The sequence below is a fragment of the Lepisosteus oculatus genome, chromosome 18 (assembly GCF_040954835.1).
Source record: "Lepisosteus oculatus isolate fLepOcu1 chromosome 18, fLepOcu1.hap2, whole genome shotgun sequence".
NCBI lineage: Eukaryota > Metazoa > Chordata > Actinopteri > Semionotiformes > Lepisosteidae > Lepisosteus > Lepisosteus oculatus.
Window position 1 is genome coordinate 22819663 of NC_090713.1, and position 19091 is coordinate 22838753.

General features: G+C 51.9%; 2 protein-coding genes across 5 annotated transcripts in view; one reads left to right on the forward strand and one right to left on the reverse strand.

Annotated features, from left to right (window-relative positions):
- macrod1 (mono-ADP ribosylhydrolase 1) overlaps nt 1-19091 on the reverse strand; it is a 94421-nt gene that overhangs the window by 18737 nt on the left and 56593 nt on the right. The gene's annotated exons all lie outside the window — the stretch shown is intronic.
- Nucleotides 1-19091, forward strand: part of LOC107075867 (leucine-rich repeat transmembrane protein FLRT1-like) — a 70851-nt gene that overhangs the window by 1791 nt on the left and 49969 nt on the right. The window contains exons 1-2 of one of the 2 annotated variants that reach the window (XM_069180305.1): nt 8670-10017; nt 10514-11066. The gene's annotated coding sequence lies outside the window, so the exon portion shown is untranslated. Of the gene's footprint in view, nt 1-8669; nt 10018-10513; nt 11067-19091 lie in introns of those variants that run through there. The other variant, XM_069180304.1, reaches the window with a different exon arrangement.

The window sequence follows — 19091 nt, forward strand, 5'->3', positions numbered from 1 at the left end:
AGGGTGGTGGGCGCCCCGTCCGAGGTGTCGACGCCCGGCGAGGCCTAGCCTGGCTCCTCTCTCCTCCTCTTCCTCTTCCATCCTCCTTTCAAACTTCACTCTCTCTCCCCCCCTGCTCCTGGCTCCTGGCTCTCTCCTGCTGTTGCTGTAGTCATCCTTCCCTCCTCTCTCTCCTCTCCCCTGTTCTCCTTCTCTCCTCTCTCCTCTGTCCTCCCTCCATCTCTCTCCTCTCTCTGGGGAAGTGTCTCTCAGCTGTAAACATGTTGCATGTCACTGAGCAGCACTTTCTCCTGGCTCTGCCTGTCCGCTCTCCCGGTGAGGCACTTTAATTAACTCCTTCATGAGTTCGTTAGCCTCTTGGCTGCAGTGAAAAAGGCTCAGCTGCTGATTTCCACCGACAGGAATAAAGCGATTAGCGGGAGAAATTGTAACGAATGTTGATGCAAAGTTGCAGGAGAATATTAATAAGAGCAGCGTGACCACAGATCGATAGGGAAGTGATCCCCGAGTACGAGGGAGTCCTGCCAGCTCCTCTGTCCAGCCAGATCACGCACGCACATCACACACACACATCACACACACACATCACAGACTGACACACTGACTGAGATACACACTGACTGAGATACACACTGACTGAGATACACACTGACTGAGATACACACTGACACACTGACTGAGATACACACTGACACACTGACACACTGACTGAGATACACACTGACTGAGATACAGACGGACTGACACACTGACACACTGACTGTGATACACACTGACTGAGATACAGACGGACTGACACACTGACTGTGATACACACTGACTGTGATAGACTGACTGAGATACACACTGACACACTGACTGACGTACACACTGACACACTGACTGACGTACACACTGACACACTGACTGAGATACACACTGACACACTGACTGAGATACACACTGACACACTGACTGAGATACACACTGACTGAGATACACACTGACACACTGACTGAGGTACACACTGACACACTGACTGAGGTACACACTGACACACTGACTGAGGTACACACTGACTGTGATACACACTGACACACTGACTGAGATACACACTGACACACTGACTGAGATACACACTGACACACTGACTGTGATACACACTGACTGTGATACACACTGACACACTGACTGAGAGACGCACTGACACACTGACTGAGATACACACTGACTGAGAGACACACTGACTGTGATACACACTGACACACTGATTGTTGAAAGCAGTCGTGAATACTGGGAGGTCAGTGTTGCTGTGTGGATTGTCTGTGCTGATTGTGTGTGTGTGTGTGTTTATGCGAGTGAATGTTTGTGAGTGTGCATGTATGTATGTACATGTGTATAAGAGTGCATGTGTGTGTGCGTGTGTGCGTGTGTGCGTGTGTGCGCGTGTGCGTGTGTGTGCGTGCGTGCGAGTGGGTTCCTCGGTGACATGTTCCGTGTTCACAGCTGCAGAGAGAAACTGCCAGAACTGCCAGGGGCCGAGAGCAGGGACACAGAGCGAGGAGGGGAGAGGCCAGTGACAGGAGAGAGACACTGAGAGAAAATCATTTCTACATTTCTGCCCCCCCACCATCTTGCTGGGACAGAGCAGGAGGGAGGGAACAGCACAGCCTGTCCTCTCCCCTCCTCCTCTCTCCCTCTCTCATTCTGATTCCATGTGTCACTTCGCCCTGTAACTGGACAGCCAACCCGCCCGAGCCAGAGAGAGAGAGGAGGGACAGGCAGAGAGGAGAGGGGGATGACTACAGCAACAGCAGGAGAGAGAGGTCTCAGCCAGGAGCAGGGGGAGAGACAGAGTGAAGATTGAAAGGAGAAAGGAGGATGGAAGAGGAGGGAACAAGAGAGAGAGGAGGAGGAGAGAGAAGAACAGAGAAGAGAGGAGGACAAACAGGTCACAGAGAGAGGAGCCTCACACCGACACCCACTGGCCCTTCCCTGTCTCTGGCAGCTGGTGCACAGCAGGGCAGAGGGGCTGTGCCAACACACTGCACTGCACTGCACTACACTACATTGTACTACACTGCACTACACTACTGTACACTGCACTACACTACTATACACTGTACTACACTGCACTGCACTGCACTACTGTACACTGTACGACTGTACACTGTACTACACTACTGTACACTGCACTACACTGCACCACACTACTGTACACTGTACTACACTACTGTACACTGCACTACACTGCACCACACTACTGTACACTGCACTACACTACTGTACACTGCACTACTGTACACTGTACTACACTGCACTACACTACTGTACACTGCACTACTGTACACTGTACTACACCGCTGTACACTGCACTACACTACTGTACACTGCACTACACTGCACCACACTACTGTACACTGTACTACACTACTGTACACTGTACTACACCGCTGTACACTGCACTGCACTGTACTACACCACTGTACACTGCACTACACTGCACCACACTACTGTACACAGTACTACACTACTGTACACTGTACTACACTGCACTGTACTAAACTACTGTACACTGCACTACACTGCACCACACTACTGTACACAGTACTACACTACTGTACACTGTACTACACTGCACTGTACTAAACTACTGTACACTGCACTACACTGCACCACACTACTGTACACTGCACTACACTATACTACTCTATGCCACAGTAAACTCAAGTGCACCCACCCCTCCCCCGACAATGGTATGATCCATTTCCTCTTGAATCTGTCACCTGGCCTGCTTCAGGTCAGTACCACATTGTCCCAGAGGGAGGGGAGTGCGGAGGTCACTGTTCACTTAGCCTGTCTGAAGGAGGGATGGAGAGCGAGCGAGCGAGGGAGGGATGTGAGGGAGGAGAGGTATAGGGAGCAGGAGGAGAGAGGGACAGGGAGGGGAGAGAGACACAGAGAAAGAACTCCACCAGGAAACGGCAGACGTTGTCATAGACACACAGGCACATCATGAATTCAGCTATTTTAGTCATTAATGTTAATGAAATTGTAAATGATCATGTTTGCACTGATTGACTGCGCTTTAACAGAGTCAGGCTGCACACCGTTCTCCGACTGAGATACTATCTGTCAGCCTGGGTCCATGTGAAAATTAAAAGCCAGTGAATTACAAGGTGTAACAGTTATAATTACAGTGTTGTAATACACTGAGTAACTTCTTATTCAGTGGGTTACAGTGCTGTAATACAGTGAGTAATTGTTCTAATCCAGTGGTTTACAGTGTTATAATACAGTTACTGCTCTAATCCAGTGGGTTACAGTGCTGTAATACAGTGAGTAATTGTTCTAATCCAGTGGTTTACAGTGTTATAATACAGTTACTGCTCTAATCCAGTGGGTTACAGTGCTGTAATACAGTGAGTAATTGTTCTAATCCAGTGGTTTACAGTGTTATAATACAGTTACTGCTCTAATCCAGTGGGTTACAGTGCTGTAATACAGTGAGTAATTGTTCTAATCCAGTGGTTTACAGTGTTATAATACAGTTACTGCTCTAATCTAGATTTACGGTGATGTAATACAGTGAGTGACTGTTGTAATCCAGTGGGTTACAGTGCTGTAATACAGTGACTGTTGTAATCCAGTGGGTTACAGTGCTGTAATACAGTGAGTGACTGTTGTAATCCAGTGGGTTACAGTGCTGTAATACAGTTAATGCTCTAATCCAGTGGGTTACAGTGCTGTAATACAGTGACTGTTGTAATCCAGTGGGTTACAGTGCTGTAATACAGTGTCTGTTGTAATCCAGTGGGTTACAGTGCTGTAATACAGTGAGTGACTGTTGTAATCCAGTGGGTTACAGTGCTGTAATACGGTGAGTAACTGTTCTTATCCTGTGGGTTACAGTGATATAATATACAGTGCCATAGTGTGTGTACAGTACCAGTGTGTGTAATTAGTGTGATCAGTGTGTACAGTGTGTGTACAGTAGCAGGGTGTGTGTAATGAGTGTACAGTGTGTGTGTGTACAGTAGCAGGGTGTGTGTAATGAGTGTACAGTGTGTGTGTAATGAGTGTACAGTGTGTGTGTGTACAGTAGCAGGGTGTGTGGAATGAGTGTACAGTGTGTGTGTGTGTAATGAGTGTACAGTGTGTGTAATGAGTGTACAGTAGCAGGGTGTGTGTAATGAGTGTACAGTGTGTGTGTGTACAGTAGCAGGGTGTGTGTAATGAGTGTACAGTGTGTGTGTGTAATGAGTGTACAGTGTGTGTGTACAGTGTGTGTGTAATGAGTGTACAGTGTGTGTGTGTACAGTAGCAGGGTGTGTGTAATGAGTGTACAGTGTGTGTGTACAGTGTGTGTGTGTAATGAGTGTACAGTGTGTGTGTGTACAGTAGCAGGGTGTGTGTAATGAGTGTACAGTGTGTGTGTGTACAGTGTGTGTGTAATGAGTGTACAGTGTGTGTGTGTACAGTAGCAGGGTGTGTGTAATGAGTGTACAGTGTGTGTGGAATGAGTGTACAGTATCAGCATGTACATTGGCTCTCGGAGGACACCATAACTCAACAGTGACAGGTTTAATAAACGCAGGGATGGCGCTGGGCTCTCCAGTGAGCTGTGGACACAGCGATTAAACTGCCGGTAAAAAATTTAATCAACTAATAATGTACCCTGTGCTGTTAATTAGTGCTCCGTCAAAGAAATGAATATTTAAAAGGGTCTCTCTCTCCATCTCTCTCCCCCGGCTTCGTCTTTCACATGCGTCCCACCCTCCTCTTCCTCCACTCTCTCTCTCTCTCCCTCCTCATCCTCTCCTGTCTCCCTCTCTCTCCTCTCTTTCTACCTTTCTCGTCTCTCTCTCCCTCCTCCTCCTCCTCTCTCTCTCCTCTCCCTCTGTCCCTGTGAATAGCAGCTGTGTTGAGTCAGAGTTGTCAGTCTGGTCACATCGCTCAGAGTATCTGTGCTGAGTTTGGTGTGTTTAACCTCCTGGAGAGAGTCAGTGTTGACAGTTACTGTTTTCTCGCTAATTACCGCTCCTAATTGATATCGGATTGACAGAGGGACACAAGTGTGAACACGCAGACACCACTGTAGTGTCCTGTATAGGCCGGGTCTGTACATACACAGTACTTCATAGATGCTATATGCTGCACATTTTACATTGCATCACATACATTATAGACACTTTTCACAGTCTGTTATAGACTCCCCTGTACACAGTCTGTTATAGACTCCCCTGTACACAGTCTGTTATAGATTCTCCTGTACACAGTCTGTTATAGAGTGTATACAGTCTGTTATAGACAGTGTACACAGTCTGTTATAGACTCTTCTGTACACAGTCTGTTATAGACACTGTACACAGTCTGTTATAGACTCCCCTGTACACAGTCTGTTATAGACAGTGTACACAGTCTGTTATAGACAGTGTACACAGTCTGTTATAGACAGTGTATACAGTCTGTTATAGACACTGTACACAGTCTGTTATAGACTCTCCTGTACACAGTCTGTTATAGACTCCCCTGTACACGGTATGTTATAGACAGTGTACACAGTCTGTTATAGACTCCCCTGTACACAGTCTGTTATAGGCACTGTACACAGTCTGTTATAGACTCTCCTGTACACAGTCTGTTATAGACTCCCCTGTACACAGTCTGTTATAGACACTGTACACAGTCTGTTATAGACACTTTTCACAGCCTGTTATAGACTCCCCCGTACACGGTCTGTTATAGACAGTGTACACAGTCTGTTATAGACTCCCCTGTACACGGTCTGTTATAGACACTGTACACAGTCTGTTATAGACTCCCCTGTACACAGTCTGTTATAGACTCCCCTGTACAGTCTGTTATAGACACTGTACACAGTCTGTTATAGACTCCCCTGTACACAGTCTGTTATAGACAGTGTACACAGTCTGTTATAGACAGTGTACACAGTCTGTTATAGACTCATACTCTCTCTGTCCCTGTCTCTCTCTGCCTCTCCGTGTCTCTCCCAAGCTGTGCGTTTCTCCTGCTCCTCTCTTTCCTGTCTGCACACCCCAGTGCTCACAGTGACAGAGAGAGGCAGGAGAGGTAAATTAAACTGCTATCTTGGGCTGCCACTGGACACTAGTGCACACTGGTGCAGCATGGAGAGGAGAGAGAGGGAGAGACACTGATCACTAAACAGAAGAGAGCAATCAAATACTGGTTACACCTGAGAAACAGAGACTGAATTTGTACCACCTCAAGGCCCTGCTGAGCCCAGAGCTGAGCTCCCTGAGCCAGCTGGGCCTGAGGCTCCCCGACACCTGCCAGCCTGGACAACCAGGACAGCACAGCTACAGCAACGCCAATCAAAGTCACAGTACAGGACACACAACACCACCTCAGACACTGGGACACCACACAACACACACTGAACAACACTGCCTCACCCACTGGGATACACACACATATAAACACACTGAACAACACTGCCTCACCCACTGGGATACACACACACATAAACACACTGAACAACACTGCCTCACCCACTGGGATACACACACATATAAACACACTGAACAACACTGCCTCACCCACTGGGATACACACACATATAAACACACTGAACAACACTGCCTCACCCACTGGGATACACACACACATAAATACACTGAACAACACTGCCTCACCCACTGGGATACACACACATATAAACACACTGAACAACACTGCCTCACCCACTGGGATACACACACATATAAACACACTGAACAACACTGCCTCACCCACTGGGATACACACACACATAAACACACTGAACAACACTGCCTCACCCACTGGGATACACACACACATAAACACACTGAACAACACTGCCTCACCCACTGGGATACACACACACATAAACACACTGAACAACACTGCCTCACCCACTGGGATACACACACATATAAACACACTGAACAACACTGCCTCACCCACTGGGACACACACACACATAAACACACTGAACAACACTGCCTCACCCACTGGGATACACACACATATAAACACACTGAACAACACTGCCTCACCCACTGGGACACACACACAAACACAGCAAGCTGATTATCTGACCAGGATAAGAAACAGCAAACAGCAACCGACCCTGACAAACTACAGGCTCAGTGACCCAGCCTGGACACAGACACTGGACACAGGCAGACCTGGCTGTCCAGAGAGGACAGGCTCAGTGCCCACAGCCTGGACACAGACACTGGACACAGCCAGAGCTGTCTGCCCAGAGAGGACAGGCTGTGCTCCCACTGCCAGCGGGGAGAAATAGAGACCGAGGTGCACTTCCTACTGCACTGTGACAGATACTCTGGGATTAGAGAAACATTATTCCCGAACTTTACACAGCTAATCCCAGAATTCCAGCACCTGCCCCATCCTACCGGGAGAGGGAGGAGGGAACTTGGTGGAGCTGACAGCACAGCACATGATCTTATGTGTGTAATTATCCAATAATATGTTTGTACTGTAGGTGTTGTGTTGATTGTATCTGCGTTGGCAGCAGTCTCAGTCTCTGGCTGTGCCAGTACATCTTGTTGATTCTGAATCGGAGATCAGAGAGGAGAAGGGGGAAGGAGACAGGGTGTTGGTGCAGGGAGAGGCTGGGAAAGTGTTCGTTTAATAATAGAATGAGCTCATAAACACAGCGCTATAAAACTGCACATCCTCAGCCTTTAGTGCCTGCTGTTGATTTTGAGTCCCAGAACGCTTGTAACCCCTCATCACACCCCCCCAGTCACTGCCTTGCTCACACCCCTCCTTCCCCTCTCTGACTGTGCCAGGCAAACAGTCTGCTGAGCAGGCATGCAGGCAGGCAGGCAGTCAATCAGAGTGCCAGTCACTCAGTGTGCCAGTCAGTGTGTCACTCAGTGTGCCAGGCAGTCAGTGTGCCAGTCAGCCACTCAGTGTGTCACTCAGTGTGCCAGTCAGACAGTGTGCCAGTCAGTGTGTCACTCAGTGTGCCAGTCAGACAGTGTGTCACTCAGTGTGTCACTCAGTGTGCCAGTCAGACAGTCAGTGTGTCAGTCAGTGTGCCAGTCAGACAGTCAGTGTGCCAGTCAGTCAGTCAGTGTTTCAGTCACTCTGTGTGCCAGTCAGACAGTCAGTGTGCCAGTCAGTCAGTCAGTGTGCCAGTCAGTCAGTCAGTGTTTCAGTCACTCGGTGTGCCAGTCAGACAGTCAGTGTGTCAGTCAGTCAGTCTGTCAGTGTTTCAGTCACTCGGTGTGCCAGTCAGACAGTCAGTGTGACAGTCAGTGTGCCAGGCAGTCACTCGGTGTGCCAGGCAGTCAGTCAGTGTTTCAGTCACTCGGTGTGCCAGGCCGTCAGTCAGTCAGTGTTTCAGTCACTCGGTGTGCCAGTCAGTCAGTCAGTCAGTGTTTCAGTCACTCGGTGTGCCAGTCAGTCAGACAGTCAGTGTTTCAGTCACTCGGTGTGCCAGTCAGACAGTCAGTCAGTGTTTCAGTCACTCGGTGTGCCAGGCCGTCAGTGTGCCAGTCAGACAGTCAGTCAGCGTGCCCTCAGGCGTCAGTGATTTTCAGACTCTTAGCCTGACAGCAGCTTTAGCCTCCAAATTAGATTCCCATCGTCTCATAAATCTCCTTGGATACGAGGAACCCCCCCGCCCCCCCATGTGCTGCCCTCCTCCTCTTCCTCCTCTCTCTTCCCTCGCTTGCCTCTCCTCCATCTGCCCCCTTATCTCGCCTCCTAAATGAGAAACTGAAAAGGCAGAAATGTGCTCGTACGTGTGCTGTGTGGCTAAGCAGTTCATCAGCGGCACCGCCGCGCGCGCGCGTCCTCACGCTCACACGCACACGCGCACTCACGCGCCTCACTAGAACCAGAAATGACACGACAGAAAACAGGGCTGGCCATCTGTGTGAGCTGAGACCATTCCCCTCTCTGCTGACAACGCAGGGACACACACACAGGGACAAGCACGCTTACACACACACACAGGGACAGGCACGCTTACACACACACACAGGGAAACACACACACACAAGGACAGGCACGCTTGCACACACACACAAGGACAGGCACGCTTACACACACACACAGGGACAGGCACGCTTACACACACACACAGGGACAGGCACGCTTGCACACACACACAGGGAAACACACACACACAAGGACAGGCACGCTTGCACACACACACAGGGAAACACACACACACAAGGACAGGCACGCTTGCACACACACAGGGAAACACACACACACAGGCAAGCTTGCACACACACAGGGACAGGCACGCTTACACACACACACACAGGCATGCTTACACACGCAAGGACACAGGCACGCTTGCACACACGGACACGCACACAGGCAAGCTTGTGCACACTCAGGGACACACACACACACACACACACACAGGCATGCTTACACACACACAGGCACACTCACACACACACATAGGGACACACACAGGCACACTCACATACACACATAGGGTCACACACACACAGGCACACTCACACACACACACATAGGAACACACACACACAGACACACTCACACACACACACATAGGAACACACACACACAGACACACTCACACACACACATAGGGACACACACACACAGGCACATAGGGACACTCCCACACACACACATAGGGACACTCCCACACACACACAGGAACACACACGCAGGCACACTCCCACACACACATAGGGACACACACACATGCTGGTCTCGCCCCCCCCAGCTCTCTCTCTGTTTCTCCTGCCCCTGACTCCCCCTGTCCACCCCACGGGTCTGGAGTACTGGACAACGCTCAGGGTCTGGAATACTGGGTGGCGTTCAGGGCCCGGATCATCTCAGGAGCAAGTACACTGCGGCTCTTCGCACGAGGGCGGGACTCCTGTCTGTGGCGTGTGCGTGCCGCACGAGGGCGGGGCTCCTGTCTGTGGCGTGTACGTGCCGCACGAGGGGGGGGGCTGCTGTCTGTGGCGTGTGCGTGCCGCACGAGGGCGGGGCTCCTGTCTGTGGCGTGTGCGTGCCGTACGTGCTGTCTGTCATGCCCCCTCGCCCTCTCACAAACTTCCTCACACAATCTCTCTCTCTCCTCCTGCAGGCCTGACTCATGCTGTCTGTGTACCTGTCTCTCTCTCCTCCTGCAGGCCTGACTCATGCTGTCTGTGTACCTGTCTCTCTCTCCTCCTGCAGGCCTGACTCATGCTGTCTGTGTACCTGTCTCTCTCTCCTCCTACAGGCCTGACTCATGCTGTCTGTGTACCTGTCTCTTTCTCCTCCTACAGGCCTGACTCATGCTGTCTGTGTACCTGTCTCTCTCTCCTCCTGCAGGCCTGAATCATGCTGTCTGTGTACCTGTCTCTCTCCTCCTGCAGGCCTGACTCATGCTGTCTGTGTACCTGTCTCTCTCCTCCTGCAGGCCTGACTCATGCTGTCTGTGTACCTGTCTCTCTCTCCTCCTGCAGGCCTGACTCATACTGACTGTGTACCTGTCTCTCTCTCTCCTCTTTCTCAGAGAATTCCCCTGGGAAAGCAGATCCCTCCCTCCCTCCCTGGACACCAGGACTGCCTGATTCACACAGCCAGGATAACATTTCCCCAGGGAAAATGGACGCTGGGATTGGGAGTTACGCGGAGTAGGACCTGGAATAGCACGGAAGGCCAACGCACAGACGCTCAGTGCTGGAAGAGGGAAGTAAGCGCTCCGAACTGCACCTGGGAATATTTCAGCGTGGGACCGGGATTTGCACAGCAGAAACACAGGCTCTAGGACGGGGGTTTGGGAGGAGGAGACCGGACAGCGTCCGGCGGGCGGACACACCACTGCAGACCCCCGGGCCAGCAGGTCCTAGTCTCCCGAGGGTCCCAGCAGGCCGATGAAGGCGCGGACTGTCTCCGAACGCCCCCCGGGACGTGCCTGGGCACGCTCCCCAGCCCGGTCACACTAACCAGCATGCCTGTTCCAGAGGCTCGGGGCGGAACGGACCGGTGCCGGGCCTGACACTCGCCGGCGCGGACCCCAGATTTCATCGCGCCCTCGCGGTCAGGCCAGCAGGATCGACACCAAGGTAAGGTCACGCACTGTAGGGCGACCTCTGAGCTCCACCCCGACTGGGCTGCCCCCCCCCAGCTCGGAGCCTGTTTCCCCGTGGGACGCTTTTGGCTGAGGCGCTGCGGTGCAACGCTGAAACCGTTCCCCCGCGTCACTTCCTGCTGATCGAGCAGCTTGTGAGTTGGAGGAGGAGTTGGCACCTGGGCTCTGTCTTCGTTTTCTGCCCCGCGCCCCTCTTGGTGGGGGAGGGTATTAAAACAGCCTTGCTAACGAGCCACACCGCTTAACGAGCTACCTAATTGGCGACACCTGGTGGTGTGTGGGCTGGGCTCGGACACCTCAGAGCTGAGTCACGCAGCGACTTCTCTCTGTCTCTCCTCTGCAGACAGCAGGACAGCAGGCGGCCGCTGGCGTGACTGCTGATGAGCTCACGAGCCGGGTGGGAGGAGAGAGGGAGGGGGGGAGTGGGAACACAGAGGGGGACGAGGAGAGAGGGAGGGGGGGAGTGGGGACGCAGAGGGGGACAAGGAGATCGGACGAAGGGAGAAGGAGCTTTTCCTGCGTCTCCTCATGCTCACTCACATTAACAACAACCAGCTTCAAGACAGGACAGGCTCACTGACCACAGCCTGGCCACACACACTGGACACAGGCAGACCTGGCTGCCCAGAGAGGACAGGCTCAGTGACCACAGCCTGGACACAGACACTGGACACAGGCAGACCTGGCTGTCCAGAGAGGACAGGCTCAGTGACCACACCCTGGCCACAGGCAGACCTGGCTGTCCAGAGAGGACAGGCTCAGTGACCACAGCCTGGGGTGGACACAGAGACAGAGTGGACAGATCAGACAGCCCCGTCAGCACAGGGCTGAGACAGAGGGTGCAGGAGGGTGTCCTGACTGCTCTGTCCTGTGAGCCTCCGGCCAGCTCTGGTGTTGACCAGCCATGTGCTCAGACCGTCCCCTGGCTGTGCAGAGCTCCTGCAGTCGCTTGCTCTCGTTAGTTCAGGTGTGAGGGGGCACTGGGGTCCTGTATGGGCTCGGGCAGCACTGCAGACGCCTGGCGCTCCGAGAGAGAGACTCCGAGCTGCAGACGGACGTGGAGAGGGGGATCGGGAGAGCCGGAGGGATGGAGACGCTGCACGAGGGGGGAGGGGGGAGGAAGAGGACGAGAGGGAGAGCAGACCGCAGTGTGCCGAGATCAGCAGGGACGGAAGATCCGCTGCTCCTGGATCTCTCGGGATTCCCCACTGGAGGGGCAGATCTGGTGCTGCAGGAGTGTCATCTGTCAGGCAGACTGACACAACTCTCAGCCTGAACCCCAGAGCTACACCTCCCCGAGCACAGCTGCAGGAATCAGACCGCACAGACCGCTGACCCCCAGCGAGAGAGAGAGACAGGATCACTGTGTGTGTGTGAGAGAGAGACAGGATCACTGTGTGTGTGTGAGAGAGAGACAGGATCACTGTGTGTGAGAGAGAGAGAGACAGGATCACTGTGTGAGAGAGAGAGACGGGATCACTGTGTGAGAGAGAGAGACGGGATCACTGTGTGTGAGAGAGAGAGACAGGATCACTGTGTGTATGAGAGAGAGAGACAGGATCACTGTGTGTGTGTGTGAGAGAGAGAGACAGGATCACTGTGTGAGAGAGAGAGACGGGATCAGTGTGTGAGAGAGAGAGACAGGACCATTGTGTGTGAGAGAGAGAGGTGCAGTGTGCTGAGGGACAGAGAGGATCACTGTGAGAGAGAGAGACAGGATGACTGTGTGAGAGAGAGAGACGGGATCACTGTGTGTATGAGAGAGAGAGACAGGATCACTGTGTGTGTGTGTGAGAGAGAGAGACAGGATCACTGTGTGAGAGAGAGAGACGGGATGACTGTGTGAGAGAGAGAGGTGCAGTGTGCTGAGGGACAGAGAGGATGACTGTGTGAGAGAGAGAGACAGGATGACTGTGTGAGAGAGAGACAGGATGATTGTGTGAGAGAGAGAGACAGGATCACTGTGTGAGAGAGAGAGACAGGATGACTGTGTGAGAGAGAGAGACAGGATGACTGTGTGAGAGAGAGACAGGATGACTGTGTGAGAGAGAGACAGGATGATTGTGTGAGAGAGAGAGACAGGATGACTGTGTGAGAGAGAGACAGGATGATTGTGTGAGAGAGAGAGACAGGATCACTGTGTGAGAGAGAGAGACAGGATGACTGTGTGAGAGAGAGAGACAGGATGACTGTGTGAGAGAGAGACAGGATGACTGTGTGAGAGAGAGACAGGATGACTGTGTGAGAGAGAGAGACAGGATGACTGTGTGAGAGAGAGAGGTGCAGTGTGCTGAGGGACAGAGAGGATCACTGTGTGAGAGAGAGACAGGATCACTGTGTGAGAGAGAGAGACAGGATGACTGTGTGAGAGAGAGAGACAGGATGACTGTGTGAGAGAGAGACAGGATGACTGTGTGAGAGAGAGAGACAGGATGACTGTGTGACAGAGAGAGGTGCAGTGTGCTGAGGGACAGAGAGGATCACTGTGAGAGAGAGAGACAGGATGACTGTGTGAGAGAGAGGTGCAGTGTGCTGAGGGACAGAGAGGATGACTGTGTGAGAGAGAGACAGGATGACTGTGTGAGAGAGAGAGACAGGATGACTGTGTGAGAGAGAGAGACAGGATGACTGTGTGAGAGAGAGACAGGATGACTGTGTGAGAGAGAGACAGGATGACTGTGTGAGAGAGAGGTGCAGTGTGCTGAGGGACAGAGAGGATCACTGTGAGAGAGAGAGACAGGATGACTGTGTGAGAGAGAGAGGTGCAGTGTGCTGAGGGACAGAGAGGATGACTGTGTGAGAGAGAGAGACAGGATGACTGTGTGAGAGAGAGAGACAGGATGACTGTGTGAGAGAGAGAGACAGGATGACTGTGTGAGAGAGAGACAGGATGACTGTGTGAGAGAGAGAGGTGCAGTGTGCTGAGGGACAGAGAGGATCACTGTGAGAGAGAGAGAGACAGGATGACTGTGTGAGAGAGAGAGACAGGATCACTGTGTGAGAGAGAGAGACAGGATGACTGTGTGAGAGAGAGACAGGATGACTGTGTGAGAGAGAGAGACAGGATGACTGTGTGAGAGAGAGACAGGATGACTGTGTGAGAGAGAGAGACAGGACCATTGTGTGAGAGAGAGAGGTGCAGTGTGCTGAGGGACAGAGAGGATCACTGTGAGAGAGAGAGAGACAGGATGACTGTGTGAGAGAGAGAGGTGCAGTGTGCTGTGGGACAGAGAGGATGACTGTGAGAGAGAGAGACAGGATGACTGTGTGAGAGAGAGAGACAGGATGACTGTGTGAGAGAGAGACAGGATGACTGTGTGAGAGAGAGACAGGATGATTGTGTGAGAGAGAGAGGTGCAGTGTGCTGAGGGACAGAGAGGATGACTGTGTGAGAGAGAGACAGGATGACTGTGTGAGAGAGAGACAGGATGACTGTGTGAGAGAGAGAGGTGCAGTGTGCTGAGGGACAGAGAGGATCACTGTGAGAGAGAGAGAGACAGGATCACTGTGTGAGAGAGAGACAGGATGACTGTGTGAGAGAGAGACAGGACCATTGTGTGAGAGAGAGAGGTGCAGTGTGCTGAGGGACAGAGAGGATCACTGTGAGAGAGAGAGAGACAGGATGACTGTGTGAGAGAGAGAGACAGGATGACTGTGAGAGAGAGAGACAGGATGATTGTGTGAGAGAGAGAGGTGCAGTGTGCTGAGGGACAGAGAGGATCACTGTGAGAGAGAGACAGGATGACTGTGTGAGAGAGAGAGACAGGATGATTGTGTGAGAGAGAGAGGTGCAGTGTGCTGAGGGACAGAGAGGATCACTGTGTGAGAGAGAGACAGGATGACTGTGTGAGAGAGAGACAGGATGACTGTGTGAGAGAGAGAGACAGGATGACTGTGTGAGAGAGAGAGGTGCAGTGTGCTGAGGGACAGAGAGGATCACTGTGAGAGAGAGAGACAGGATGACTGTGTGAGAGAGAGACAGGATGACTGTGTGAGAGAGAGAGACAGGACCATTGTGTGAGAGAGAGAGGTGCAGTGTGCTGAGGGACAGAGAGGATCACTGTGTGAGAGAGAGAGACAGGATGACTGTGTGAGAGAGAGAGACAGGATGACTGTGTGAGAGAGAGAGGTGCAGTGTGCTGAGGGACAGAGAGGATGACTGTGTGAGAGAGAGAGACAGGATGACTGTGTGAGAGAGAGAGAGACAGGATGACTGTGTGAGAGAGAGAGACAGGATGACTGTGTGAGAGAGAGAGACAGGATGACTGTGTGAGAGAGAGACAGGATGACTGTGTGTGAGAGAGACAGGATGATTGTGTGAGAGAGAGAGGTGCAGTGTGCTGAGGGACAGAGAGGATGACTGTGTGAGAGAGAGAGACAGGATGACTGTGTGAGAGAGAGAGACAGGACCATTGTGTGAGAGAGAGAGGTGCAGTGTGCTGAGGGACAGAGAGGATCACTGTGTGAGAGAGAGAGACAGGATGACTGTGTGAGAGAGAGAGGTGCAGTGTGCTGAGGGACAGAGAGGATGACTGTGTGAGAGAGAGAGACAGGATGACTGTGTGAGAGAGAGAGACAGGATGACTGTGTGAGAGAGAGAGACAGGATGACTGTGTGAGAGAGAGACAGGATGACTGTGTGAGAGAGAGACAGGATGACTGTGTGAGAGAGAGAGGTGCAGTGTGCTGAGGGACAGAGAGGATCACTGTGAGAGAGAGAGACAGGATGACTGTGTGAGAGAGAGAGACAGGATCACTGTGTGAGAGAGAGAGACAGGATGACTGTGTGAGAGAGAGAGGTGCAGTGTGCTGAGGGACAGAGAGGATCACTGTGTGAGAGAGAGAGACAGGATGACTGTGTGAGAGAGAGAGACAGGATGACTGTGTGAGAGAGAGACAGGATGACTGTGTGAGAGAGAGACAGGATGACTGTGAGAGAGAGAGACAGGATGACTGTGAGAGAGAGAGACAGGATGATTGTGTGAGAGAGAGAGGTGCAGTGTGCTGAGGGACAGAGAGGATGACTGTGTGAGAGAGAGAGACAGGATGACTGTGTGAGAGAGAGACAGGATGACTGTGTGAGAGAGAGAGACAGGATGACTGTGTGAGAGAGAGAGGTGCAGTGTGCTGAGGGACAGAGAGGATCACTGTGTGAGAGAGAGAGACAGGATGACTGTGTGAGAGAGAGAGACAGGATGACTGTGTGAGAGAGAGACAGGATGACTGTGTGAGAGAGAGACAGGATGACTGTGAGAGAGAGAGACAGGATGACTGTGTGAGAGAGAGAGGTGCAGTGTGCTGAGGGACAGAGAGGATCACTGTGAGAGAGAGAGAGACAGGATGACTGTGTGAGAGAGAGACAGGATGACTGTGTGAGAGAGAGACAGGATGACTGTGTGAGAGAGAGAGGTGCAGTGTGCTGAGGGACAGAGAGGATGACTGTGTGAGAGAGAGAGACAGGATCACTGTGTGAGAGAGAGAGACAGGATGACTGTGTGAGAGAGAGAGGTGCAGTGTGCTGAGGGACAGAGAGGATCACTGTGTGAGAGAGAGACAGGATGACTGTGTGAGAGAGAGAGACAGGACCATTGTGTGAGAGAGAGAGGTGCAGTGTGCTGAGGGACAGAGAGGATCACTGTGAGAGAGAGAGAGACAGGATGACTGTGTGAGAGAGAGAGACAGGATGACTGTGTGAGAGAGAGAGACAGGATGACTGTGTGAGAGAGAGACAGGATGACTGTGTGAGAGAGAGACAGGATGACTGTGTGAGAGAGAGAGGTGCAGTGTGCTGAGGGACAGAGAGGATCACTGTGAGAGAGAGAGACAGGATGACTGTGTGAGAGAGAGACAGGATGACTGTGTGAGAGAGAGAGACAGGACCATTGTGTGAGAGAGAGAGGTGCAGTGTGCTGAGGGACAGAGAGGATCACTGTGTGAGAGAGAGAGACAGGATGACTGTGTGAGAGAGAGAGACAGGATGACTGTGTGAGAGAGAGAGACAGGATGACTGTGTGAGAGAGAGACAGGATGACTGTGTGAGAGAGAGACAGGATGATTGTGTGAGAGAGAGAGGTGCAGTGTGCTGAGGGACAGAGAGGATGACTGTGTGAGAGAGAGAGACAGGATGACTGTGTGAGAGAGAGAGACAGGATGACTGTGTGAGAGAGAGACAGGATGACTGTGTGAGAGAGAGAGGTGCAGTGTGCTGAGGGACAGAGAGGATGACTGTGTGAGAGAGAGACAGGATCACTGTGTGAGAGAGAGAGACAGGACCATTGTGTGAGAGAGAGAGGTGCAGTGTGCTGAGGGACAGAGAGGATGACTGTGTGAGAGAGAGAGACAGGATGACTGTGTGAGAGAGAGAGACAGGATGACTGTGTGAGAGAGAGAGGTGCAGTGTGCTGAGGGACAGAGAGGATCACTGTGAGAGAGAGAGAGACAGGATGACTGTGTGAGAGAGAGACAGGATGACTGTGTGAGAGAGAGACAGGATGACTGTGTGAGAGAGAGAGGTGCAGTGTGCTGAGGGACAGAGAGGATGACTGTGTGAGAGAGAGACAGGATGACTGTGTGAGAGAGAGAGACAGGACCATTGTGTGAGAGAGAGAGGTGCAGTGTGCTGAGGGACAGAGAGGATCACTGTGAGAGAGAGAGAGACAGGATGACTGTGTGAGAGAGAGAGACAGGATGACTGTGTGAGAGAGAGAGACAGGATGACTGTGTGAGAGAGAGACAGGATGACTGTGTGAGAGAGAGACAGGATGACTGTGTGAGAGAGAGAGGTGCAGTGTGCTGAGGGACAGAGAGGATCACTGTGAGAGAGAGAGACAGGATGACTGTGTGAGAGAGAGACAGGATGACTGTGTGAGAGAGAGAGACAGGACCATTGTGTGAGAGAGAGAGGTGCAGTGTGCTGAGGGACAGAGAGGATCACTGTGTGAGAGAGAGAGACAGGATGACTGTGTGAGAGAGAGAGACAGGATGACTGTGTGAGAGAGAGAGACAGGATGACTGTGTGAGAGAGAGACAGGATGACTGTGTGAGAGAGAGACAGGATGATTGTGTGAGAGAGAGAGGTGCAGTGTGCTGAGGGACAGAGAGGATGACTGTGTGAGAGAGAGAGACAGGATGACTGTGTGAGAGAGAGAGACAGGATGACTGTGTGAGAGAGAGACAGGATGACTGTGTGAGAGAGAGAGGTGCAGTGTGCTGAGGGACAGAGAGGATGACTGTGTGAGAGAGAGACAGGATGACTGTGTGAGAGAGAGAGACAGGACCATTGTGTGAGAGAGAGAGGTGCAGTGTGCTGAGGGACAGAGAGGATGACTGTGTGAGAGAGAGAGACAGGATGACTGTGTGAGAGAGAGACAGGATGACTGTGTGAGAGAGAGAGGTGCAGTGTGCTGAGGGACAGAGAGGATGACTGTGAGAGAGAGAGAGACAGGATGACTGTGTGAGAGAGAGAGACAGGATGACTGTGTGAGAGAGAGACAGGATGACTGTGTGAGAGAGAGACAGGATGACTGTGTGAGAGAGAGAGACAGGATGACTGTGTGAGAGAGAGGTGCAGTGTGCTGAGGGACAGAGAGGATGACTGTGTGAGAGAGAGACAGGATCACTGTGTGAGAGAGAGAGACAGGACCATTGTGTGAGAGAGAGAGGTGCAGTGTGCTGAGGGACAGAGAGGATGACTGTGTGAGAGAGAGAGACAGGATGACTGTGTGAGAGAGAGACAGGATGACTGTGTGAGAGAGAGACAGGATGACTGTGTGAGAGAGAGACAGGATGACTGTGTGAGAGAGAGAGGTGCAGTGTGCTGAGGGACAGAGAGGATGACTGTGAGAGAGAGAGACAGGATGACTGTGTGAGAGAGAGAGACAGGATGACTGTGTGAGAGAGAGACAGGATGACTGTGTGAGAGAGAGACAGGATGACTGTGTGAGAGAGAGACAGGATGACTGTGTGAGAGAGAGACAGGATGACTGTGTGAGAGAGAGACA